The sequence below is a fragment of the Schistocerca piceifrons genome, chromosome 7 (assembly GCF_021461385.2).
Source record: "Schistocerca piceifrons isolate TAMUIC-IGC-003096 chromosome 7, iqSchPice1.1, whole genome shotgun sequence".
Classification (NCBI taxonomy): domain Eukaryota; kingdom Metazoa; phylum Arthropoda; class Insecta; order Orthoptera; family Acrididae; genus Schistocerca; species Schistocerca piceifrons.
The window spans coordinates 496,059,910-496,071,214 of NC_060144.1; the positions used below are offsets into that span (position 1 = coordinate 496,059,910).

At 42.5% G+C, this 11,305-nt stretch overlaps 1 non-coding gene across 1 annotated transcript; it reads left to right on the forward strand.

The window, feature by feature from the left end:
• The first annotated feature begins 724 nt into the window (after window positions 1-724).
• On the forward strand, window positions 725-799 carry Trnas-cga. Its single transcript has one exon. It is a non-coding gene; the product is annotated as a tRNA-Ser (tRNA).
• Window positions 800-11,305: the final 10,506 nt, after the last annotated feature.

Here is an 11,305-nt window from a genome sequence, read left to right on the forward strand (position 1 = left end):
TGCCTCTCACATTCGGCAGAGTCACGCTGCTTGACAGCCCGAGAAGTTTTCTGTGAACTTCCTGGTAGGAACTTTTGGAAATAGGAAATGACGCCTGTTTCCTCGCGGAAAATGGATGTACGCTTGACCAGATGAGGATCTGACGTTGGTTAATGGGGTCAGGACCGCATCCCCTCCCCACCCTTCCCTCGAACCCGCACCCCCCCCCCCTCCCCGCCACCCCACCACCTCCCCCCCCCAAAAAAAAGCTTACGGCTAGTGTTTGTATCTTCACATATATAGCCTAAACTTCCAATATTCTCAGAACATTCAGACAATAAAGCAGCACGAGAACTAAGATTGATGAAAATAGCAAGGCATTCTAGTGTAGTACACGCTATGTTCCTTGTATCCTTTCCATAAAAAGACGAAGACGCATCGATGGCAGAGACCATGGACTTCATAAGTTTAGCAGCTCCGCCGCAAACAGGAACTACGAATATGACATAACCTGATACTTCCTGGCAGATTAAAACTGTGTGTCGGACCGAGACTCGAACTCGAGACCTTTGCCTTTCGCGGACAAGTCCGGGCAAGTGCAGGCTGTGGCTAAGCCATGTCTCAGCAGTATCCTTTCTTTCAGGAGTTCTAGTTCTGCAAGGTTCACAGGAGATCTTCTGTTAAGTTTGGAAGGTAGGAGACGAGGTACTGGCAGAAGTAAAGCTGTGAGGACGGGCGTGAGTCGTGCTTGGGTAGCTCAGTTGGTAGAGCACTTGCCCGCGAAAGGCAAAGGTCCCGAGTTCGAGTCTCGGTCCGGCATACAGTTTTAATCTGCCAGGAAGTTTCATATCAGCGCACACTCCGCTGCAGAGTGAAAATCTCATTCTGGATGACATAACCTGTCACAGAGCACCCACATCAAGCAGATCAGCAGCACCTACGCTTATCCAGTATTTTCTAATGTCAATCATCAGACTAGGTGGGCTAGCCGTAAAGCGTATGCCTGGAAACAGGAAGGTTGAGCGATCGAATCCCGAAATATTTCCATTTACCTTTAGCTTAGCCTTCACCTCTCAATGAGGTGAAGATTCACCAGGAACGACATGTCGTTCAGGTTCCAAAGTAAACTGTAGGTCCCTTTTTCCAATAGGATTACTGGGATAGTTTAGGGACATACAAGTCGCCATAGTGACGTCCAATTTTTGACTTGCTCCTGACTGCCTCTGGACGATTTCGCTCAGCCAAATTCGTTGTCGAGACCTGCTGTCTTGCTTTGGGTCTTCGTGAGCAGTGCTAGAGTCGAAATACACTACCAGAAAAAAATTATTGCACCTAGTGTTGTGTACATAGTTCCGCGTAGTCAGCGCGTACACAACTTTCCAACTAGAGCGCGCCCCGCTAAGCACAACAGCGCAGGCGCAGCGCTCGTCCGTCTCCGCACTACGAGATGGCGCTGCCATAGAGACGGACCAAATTTTGCTTCCACTGATCCGCGTATTAATATGTAACGCAGCCAATGAGATTGCTGCTAACGTAGAACCTTTTCTCCTCGCGGATCACATTCGCGCAGTGATACATGAACATGCAAGGTATTATAACGAGTGTACAGACCTCCGATTAGTTAGTCTGCATTAGTCTGCATTTATCTGCACCTGTCTGTACCAGTCTACATTAGTCTGTACCAGTCTATAGTCAAGTTTCAGTCTGGCCTAGTAAGATTATCATATTCCTGTACATAGCCATGAAGATAAATGTATAGACACTTTTGTCAAGTATCAGAGATATGTGAGAATAAGATTAACGTACCAATACCAAGGGAACTTCAGATTGTCAATTGTAAATAGCACCCAGAACCAAGTTAAGTAATTTTTATGCTTGTTATTATTTTAATAAATGTGTGTGAAAATTAATCAAGTTCTGTTTAAAATTGGTCACCGTCAATCTGCTACTCTAAGTGTGCAAGTGGCATTTCTACCGTCTGACCTAACGGCAGAAGATAAACACGCCACGATAAGACCACGAGACATATTGCTGACACTCGCCTACTTCGTTAGAGCGACAAGTCAAATAATGTGATGGTGTGTGTACTGGAGGTCTTACAGTACGCACACCACGCGTAGAAAGATGACGTCGATTATTATCTGATGACGGAATATGTCACCCGGGTGATAGTAGATATTCTGATAGTGATTTCAGCGTCGTTCACCAACAGACAACGTAATGGCATAGCTACCATACCGCCATTTGTGTCTTCCCTTTAATAGGGATTGACCGCATCCAGAAGGCTCAGTATGGCACAAACGTGTGAAGAAAGTAGACTACTATACCACAGAGACGCATTCTTGCTTCCTACAGCCAACTGAGCGAGTTTGAAAGGGGTCAGACTGTGGCCTTCCGAGCAGGGGAATGGTCCTCCTTTTGGAGAACTGCCATATGAGTTGGAGAAGCTGCGTAAGTTGTGCAACGATATCAGTGTCAGTGGTCACGTGAACATTCTCATACCCATTGACGAGGTTCTGGATGTCCAAGTAGCACAGACGGCGGCCAGGATCGTCGTATGTAAGGGCAGCAATTGCAGGTCGTACAGCTACCACAGCGCAGGTAAGTGGACTTGCGAGTCCAGACAAGTCAACACGAACTGTTGCAAACCTATTATTGCCAGTGGGACTGTAGGCACGCCCAGTTCTAGCCCGTCTTCCACTCACGCCTCAGAATCGACGTGCACGGCTACACTAGTGCCGTCAGAGGATCACCTGGTAGATGGAATGGCGCACCGAGGTCTTCAGCGATGAAAGCAGATTCTGGCTGCACGCAAGTGATGATGGTTTGCATGTACGACGTAACCCTGACGATCGCTTTCTCGTAGAATTCATTCATCCAAGATACACTGACCACACTCCAGACTGTATGGTCTGGGATACGGTAAACTAAAGCTCTCATTCACCTTTGGCGCCGCTGAAACGGACGCTAACCAGCGCGTGGTACGTACAGAATGTTGTCAGACCCGTTCTTTTGACGTTCCTGCAGCAGGAAAGTGATGTATTGCTCCACACTGCCCATGAAACTCAACGTGCTCTGCAACACTTTCCTGACCAGGACGATCTCCAGGACTGTCTCCAATCGAGAACGTGTGAGATGTGATGGAACGAGAGGTGTATGGTGCGACTCGTCAACCAAGAGCTTTTACACAACAAACTGCGTGTCATTAAGGAGACTGCGAATGTGTGGAAATTTTTCCTGCGTGCTTCTCGCAGGGAATCAGTTGTACTTGGTCGGCTCCGCATTGCCCATACGTGGCTCACCACACATGGTTACCTCCTCCGTCGCGAGGACCCACCTCAGTGTCGGTGTGGCTCCCAAATGACAGTCGTCCACCTCTTGCTCGACTGCCCGCTTTTAGCCACTCTGGGGCGGACTTTTAACTTTCCCAGCACCCTACCTTCGGTGTTGGGCGACGATGCCTCAATAGCATCTCTAGTTTTACGTTTTATTCGTGCGGATGGGTTTTATCATTTGCTCTGAGTTTTAGCGCACGTCCTTTTTCCCTCTGTGTGCTCCACCCTAGGGCTTTTAGGGTGGAGGTTTTAATGTGTTGCAGAGTGGCTGGCTTCTCCTTTTTTATTCTCATGGTCAGCCAGCCATGGTAATATGCTTCTTTGTTTTTAGTCTCTTCTCCCTGTTTCTTCCGTCTCTCTGGTTTTCTTGTCCTGTTTTGTCTATTGTAGTGTTTGTTGCCCTCCTGTCGATTCTTCTCGTTCTTCCTTTCTCCTGTTATTGTGCCGTACGTCTTCTTTGCTTTCTTCTTTCCCCTGGGTAGTTGTTCTACGGTTATTCGTAATCAAGAACACATGTATCACACTGTGGTGCAAACCTCGCAGTTTGGTCCGTTTCACACCCTTTTTAAACAAACAAACAAACAAACCAACCAACCAACCAACCAACCACATCCAGGTCACTTGATAAACCAAAATATTCCTTTCTCCGCCAGAGAATACATTGGCGCCTAATATAGTGAGATATTGTACTCGCACTTTCTTTCGCGCTCCTGTCTGTATCGTGCATTGAAGTCTCCAGTAAAGTAAACATCCTCCCAATGGGCAATAGACGCTTCCGGAGCCGGTTTTCTCTGGCAGTTAAACGGTCTAGCCCCATCGACAGCCACTGTCAGCCTCTTTGTTTCAGTGTTTGTATTTTGCGCTGTATGTCGTAACCACTGGAAGAAAAATGTGCTTGCATATAAATTATTGTTACGTGCGGATTTAACCGCAACTACATATATTACTTCCCTACCGCGTTTTTCATTCATAAGCCGAAGCTATAATTTTTGCATCGTACGTTTTGTCAGTTGGTTTTCTAATGCTGATTGTTGCTAACTTATTGACATTTTCTATTGCCAGAAATATTGCACGCAAAAATCCAGTTTCTCAATCAATAAAAATATGCGTATTGGTATTAAAACGAATAGCATCAACAAAATTAAACTGTCTGTTTAAATCTGTTCCACTGTATAGTGGAACATTATCGGTTTTATTTGTCAACATGATATTTTATTGCGTTCTATAATAGTGAAACTGAAAATCGAATAATATTGTCAGATAGATGACTCTCTACTTCATATTAGTTCATCGCTATGGCAGGAGCGTCTCTTATCCCGTAACTAATGTCTACCCATTAATTGCACAAATAAAAACTCAGCGTGTTTTATTCAAATAAGCAGTCGAAATGGAAACAAATTTGAAGTATTCGTATTAATAGCTGAGTACTGACATCAGTGTCAACTGCGATTTAATGTAGGCGTACACAGGCTTTAGCCGTTATGGTCCATTTTTACATCTTTTCATCTTAGTTACAATGTGACAAGCTAAAATCATCGACAAGTATAGCTGGTTCAACATTAAAATTCTCATAGCCTTACTGTGCCTTCGTCAGTGAATTAACTTTTCCTGGCTGCCAAAGCAGATGTCACCCATGTGAAAGCCTTTTGTGCCATAAACTTCTTCCTTTGCCTGTTCATTTTCGAACTTTCATTTTGTCCCTTTCTATCGAATGTTTAAGGTTTAGAGGACATACGACACTGCTGACAGTTATCGGTCGACTGGATGTGGTCGTTAAACTCTGCGATTCCGCCCCTAGCCTGGTTACTAGTCGAGAGTTTCATGATATATACCGACACGGGCTCCGCCTCCAACGGTTAATTCGTAATCAAGAACACATGTATCACACTGTGGTGTAAACCTGCTTCTCACAGCTGCTTTCTTGATATGTGGTACTGATATTCAAGCAGCTGCCACTGTTGCTGCATCAACTGTCAAAACGTGTCTTTGACTATTCATACATACGTATGTAAGCGAAAGCAATACCTGCTTCGGAAGAATTTATAGGTACATTCGTTAGAGTAATGTGTCACGATTTTTAACCATTTTTAAAATTTTTTACATAAAAAAGTAACTACAAAATCTGACAAAGTAACTGTTCCTTCCGATTATAGATATGTATGAATAGAAACTCTGCCTATAAAATCTCGACTTCTGCTTACTGTTGCCTTTAGAATTCTTTACAACGCAAAGAGTACGTCACGTCACGGCTTGCAGCATGTGCCTATAGGTACAATCTTTCTTTTATCATAATGGAAATAGTTTCTTAGCAGATTTTATCGAATCTATAGTGATTTTTGTCTCTTACTTTCATCTATTGATTGTCGGAAGATGACGACTGTGTGATTATGAGGTGTAAAATATGGAAAACTAAAAACAAATCTGTCACTGACTTAATTTCCATGGATAGGATGCTACAGAATGTGTCCTGTGAATTTCGACACAATGTGTTAACTTGTTACGTCAAGGAAACAGGTAATTTAACAGCGCTGGAAGATTCAGAGCTTTACGGGAAAGTGTTTTTTCTGAAGTTTCCAGGTTTCTTCTAGCGTAAAGTATTTTACGCATTGTAAATTAAAATATTAAACATTGTTATACACTGAATTCCAGCAATCGTACGTTAACTTAATTACAGAATGTACGTATAGTCACCTCGGCTGCATAAAACTGCTGTTAAATTGACCATGGTTTCGACAGCTCTAAGGCGGTCTTCATCATATTGGTTCAAATGACTCTGAAAACTATGGGTCTTAACATTTGAGGTCATCAGTCCCCTAGACTTAGAACTACTTAAACCTAACTAAACTAAGGTCAGCACACACATCCACGCCCGAGGCAGGATTCGAACCAGCGACCGTCGCAGCAGCGCGTTTCGGGACTGAAGCGCCTAGAACCGCTCGGCCACAATGGCCGGCTACATCATAATAAAAATTACGTAGGATTACCTAGAAAATATAATGAAATGCCTCAATAATACAATATAATTAATAGGATTAGTTCCATATACTGTACAAGCAGTGTACTTACATATAATCACACCATATGTGAAAGAAATCTGAGCCAAAAAAGCTCTTGTCAAATTAAAATAATCACAAGAATAAAAATTAAACTGTAAAAATGTAACATGTTCGTCAATTGGAATAAAATGTTCCATCGACATACAATGGTAGTCACGAGGTCGCTTAGAGCCAAACAACTGCATCAAACCGCCGCTACCGCCAGACTAGACGGCAGACGGCCAAGGCAGCCACGAGTTGGACACGAAAACAGATTAGCGCCACCTAGCAAAAAGTGATCGAATTACTGACAACAGCAACTGAGGCACTGTATAGACAATTTAACATTACAGGCAATAACAGGGATCAGTGGAGGAAAACTGTAACATACCGTAACGGTCTTATTTTATAAATGAAATATGGTTCAAATGTACATAAAAATGTGGAACTGTAAAGGAAAGAGTCTACATTGAGGAAAGTATCGCCATTCAGACCATTTTTAATTAGCGGCTCCACACCTTGAAAAATGTTTTTATTGCGAAATTTCAACTGTTCGTTCAGAATGAGATCGTCCTTCAGAGATAGGTGTTTAAAAATCTCTAGATCTTTTAAGATGTTAAGCCTAAAGCTTTTTTTCTCCGAGTGCAAGATCTAGACGTCTTTTACATCTTTAGGATTATGCCCTGTGATTAAGAAATGGTCAACGAAAGTTGTATTATGAACATTGGTGCCTTTTTTTGCCGAGAAGGTGTTCCTTGAATCTTGTCGCAATAGCTTGGCCTATTTGGCCTATGTAATAGGCCACAATTGCCGAAAATAATTTTATAGACACCAGAATTATGCAAAGGGAAAGCGTAGGTTTCAAGTTATGTATGATATTACTTTTTAAAGAATTATTAGTGGAGAAGGCTACTCTACAGTTATATTTATTTCGAAGTAAACGCTGTATTCTGTAAGAAATGGGACCCAGAAATGGTATGGAGAAATTTTTTTTCTTTTCATTAGGTTCGTTATTAGAAAGGCCTATGGTAGTGACTCTTACTGTTTTTCCTACTAAAAATACTGCTACAATAGAAGGATCATAGCCATTATTGGCAGCCACTGTTTTAATCAGATTGATTTCAGATTTGAGATTTTCAGAAGAAAGGGGTGTGGAGGTGGCTCTATGAATAGCTGAATGAAAAAATTGTAAATTATAATACCCGTCTCAAGCGGAAGCTGACTATAGGCGGAAGACAAACCAGTTGAGCTCTTTCAGATTAGTTATGAGTGGTTATTCGTGATAGGTGTTTTGTTTTATGTGAAAATGAGAATGCTGTCCAGAATCTATTATTGGTAGATAAAAGCTGACACAATGACTGCGCATCGTGAGAACAGGTTCACATTGCTCAAGAAACCGTTCCGTTGGCTGGTGCCCGGAAGTAACACGCTTGGGAATCGACCCTTCTGCTTCTGCAGACTGAAGTGTTTCTCGGTCTTGCGTCCGCGGCGTAGCTCGAAGACTCTCTTGCGGACGCGGCCAGAATTCACTAACTCTTACAAGGGAACCTCCCCATCGCACCCCTCTCAGATTTAGTTATAAGTTGGCACAATGGATAGGCCTTGAAAAACTAAACACAGATCAATCGAGAAAATAGGAAGAAGTTGTGTGGAACTATGAAAAAATAAGCAAAATATACAAACTGAGTAGCCCATGTGCAAGATAGGCAACATCAAGGATAATGTGAGCTCAGGAGCGCCGTGGTCTCGTGGTTAGCGTGAGCAGCTGCGGAATGAGAGGTCCTTGGTTCAAGTCTTCCCTCCGGAGAAAAGTTTACTTTCTTTATTTTCGCAAAGTTATGATCTGTCCGTTCGTTCATTGACGTCTCTGTTCACTGTAATAAGTGTAGTGTCTGTGTTTTGCGACCGCATCGCAAAACCGTGCGATTAGTAGACGAAAGGACGTTCCTCTCCAATGAGAACCGAAAACATTTGATCGCAAGGTCATAGGTCAACCGATTCCTCCACAGGAAAACACGTATATTATATACGACACTGGTGACAGCATGTGCGTCACATGACAGGAATATGTTGTCGACCCACCTAACTTGTACACTTGGTGAATGGGTAAAAAGATTTTCGTACCTTGCCCGATTTAGGTTTTCTTGTGGATGCGATAATCACTCCCAAAAAAGTGATGAAAACATAAGCGTATGTCACATAAACTGAAAGTAACAAGTTAAACTTTTCGCCCGAGGGAAGGCTTGAACCAAGGACCTCTCGTTCCGCAGCTGCTCACGCTAACCACGGGACCACGGCACTTCTGAGCTTGCTGTTTCCTTGTTGTTGCCTATTTTCCACATGGACTACTCAGTTTGCATATTTTGCTTATTTTTTCATAGTTCCACACAACTTCTTCCTGTTTTCTCGATTGATCTGTGTTCAGTTTTTCAAGGCCTATCCACTGTGCCAACTTATAACTAAATCTGAGGGGGATTCGATGTGGAGGTTCCCTTGTTAGCAATGCATAGTCCGGAGCACAAATTATGCCAAGTGTTGTTCTAAAATTTAATAGTGTATGTTAACTGGCAGGCCTTGGCTAATTCTTAGTACTTCGTACTACGAAAACCAGGTTTTCTTTAACCCAAGAGACAGAGTTAAATCCGTCAAGATTCCAAACTCAAATGTCACTTCGCCACCTAACTTCATTCATATTCGCCGGCCGTGGTGGCAGAGCGGTTCTAGGTGCTTCAGTCTGGAACCGCGCGACCGCTACGGTCGCAGGTTCGAATCCTGCCTCGGGCATGGATGTGTGTGATGTCCTTAAGTTAGTTACGTTTAAGTAGTTCTAAGTCTAGGGGACTGATGACCTCAGATGTTAAGTCTCACAGTGCTCAGAGCCATTTTTATTCATATTCGACCACTGGACTGGACCATGTGAACCGCTAACAATGTTTGTACATTGCCTACAGTTCATTTCTAGCAACTTTTACCAATAGTCTCCACAACCACAAAACAAGATATTTAAAATCAATAGATAAGCAGTCACATAGGAACACCATACTTCAAGTTTTCACGGAAACAAAATGAAATTTCTTGCTTTAATCAGATCTTTCACAAAATACTACCTGCTGCCAGCTAATGGCTCCTGTTAAGCATATGAACGATCACCAAACTGCAGCACTCGCCTAGAAAACAAATTTCCACACCCGCAAGTGGTAACGCACTTTGGATTCCTATAGTTTTTACACATTGGTAAGATTACCTGCTTGATAACGAGCACCAGACTTCACTTACTTTAAAAACAATACACCACAACTTGCCTTCTACACCCGCGATGGCTGCGTACCAACCTCACAGTTTTCCATGCAGCTCACAATTCCCCAAAAATGTTGAAACTTTCCAACCTCTCAGCCGGTCGGCCTCAGGACCAAAACGCAAGCATTCTGACTGGTCACATCCTGCTTTCCCTAGTCACACTCCTCTGCAAAGTGTTGCTTTCTGCCAGCAGCTCTCACAACAGGTGTTAACATGCCTTCATGGAAAACTAATTAGCCCGTGTAACAGCATAATATACTCCAATCACAATCCACTTATAAGCATTAAAGAAAATCTAACCCATCATCTCCAGCCTCTAGGTTCGACAAATTACTCCTCCTTCCTACCAGGTACCGGTTCTGCCACCAACAGCAACAAAGAGAACAAGTCCACGGATGTGGTCATGGATGATACGTTACAAACTAATCTCTGGCGTTACTTGTCAGACGGCATTATTAGTAATGAAAGGAGCGTGTAAATACAGCTAAAACCGAAAAGGAGACCAATAGGTACTGCACACATTTTAAAATTAACTGTAGAGGAGACAGATGCACATGCAAGCCGATGCGGCCGCGCTTCAGGGTGCTCCGTAATTTTAGGACCTTAGAGTCCCAAAACGTTAGTTAGGTTGTCCCGGCAGACCGCCTGCTTTTGGCTAATCCGAAGCCGGACTGTTGCCATCTGGAGAACCTGTGACCTGCATCGCTCCAAGTTTCCTTTCACAAATGTGAGATCGAGGATAAAATTTGTCGGCTTTGCCGTGGATGTATGTTCCTTAGGTTGTAGATCTAATGTAGAACCACTGAATATATTACAGCAGTGAAGTGAGGATGCCACACTATCTTCAGTTTCTTTCCATGCCTCTCTCAATAGAAAAAAAGATCGCTTAATCGATTCTGACAACTATATAATGTTCACCAGTTGCTACTTGACCCTTTGCAAGGTAATCAGTAACAACAATCAACGATAACAATTTTCATCTCAGAAAATTATAGGCAAAAGCTTTACAGCAGAGGAAATCTACTTCGACAAGTCTGATGCAGTGATAATACCATAATGCTACAATTAATTCTCATGTACTGACCACATCTGTCCCACCAGAAATTCGAGACAAAAGATGGATATACGAGTGAGATTTAAACACACGGCTGAATGTGTTACCATTAATTAGCGTATTTAAGACGCCTTTTGAAACATAAAGGATCAGACTGAAGGTTCACTAATTATGGGTAAACTTCCGATGGCGATAAACCAATAAAATGTTACGACTTGGAAAAATGCATGGTAAACACTGTGGTGTCTTACAATATATTTATTAACAACCGATTTCGATCAATGATTATCTTCACAGAGGAAAACTTTTATGACGACTTCACACATCGCAATACTTTTTTTTTCCACTGTGAAGATGACCAATGATCGAAACCATTTGTGAATAAATATATCGTAAGACAGCACAGTGTTTACTATGCATTTCTCCAGATGCTGTCGACAGTCGCCTAAAAAATTTAAAATATTAAGAATTTTGTGACATTCGCTATTGTATTTCACGCATCTGAATGTAACACACAATCAAAAATCCATATTACAATACTATTTGATGTTTAACTTAGATTATAGTGCAAGAATTATCATCATAACATGGAACAAATTTGGGAT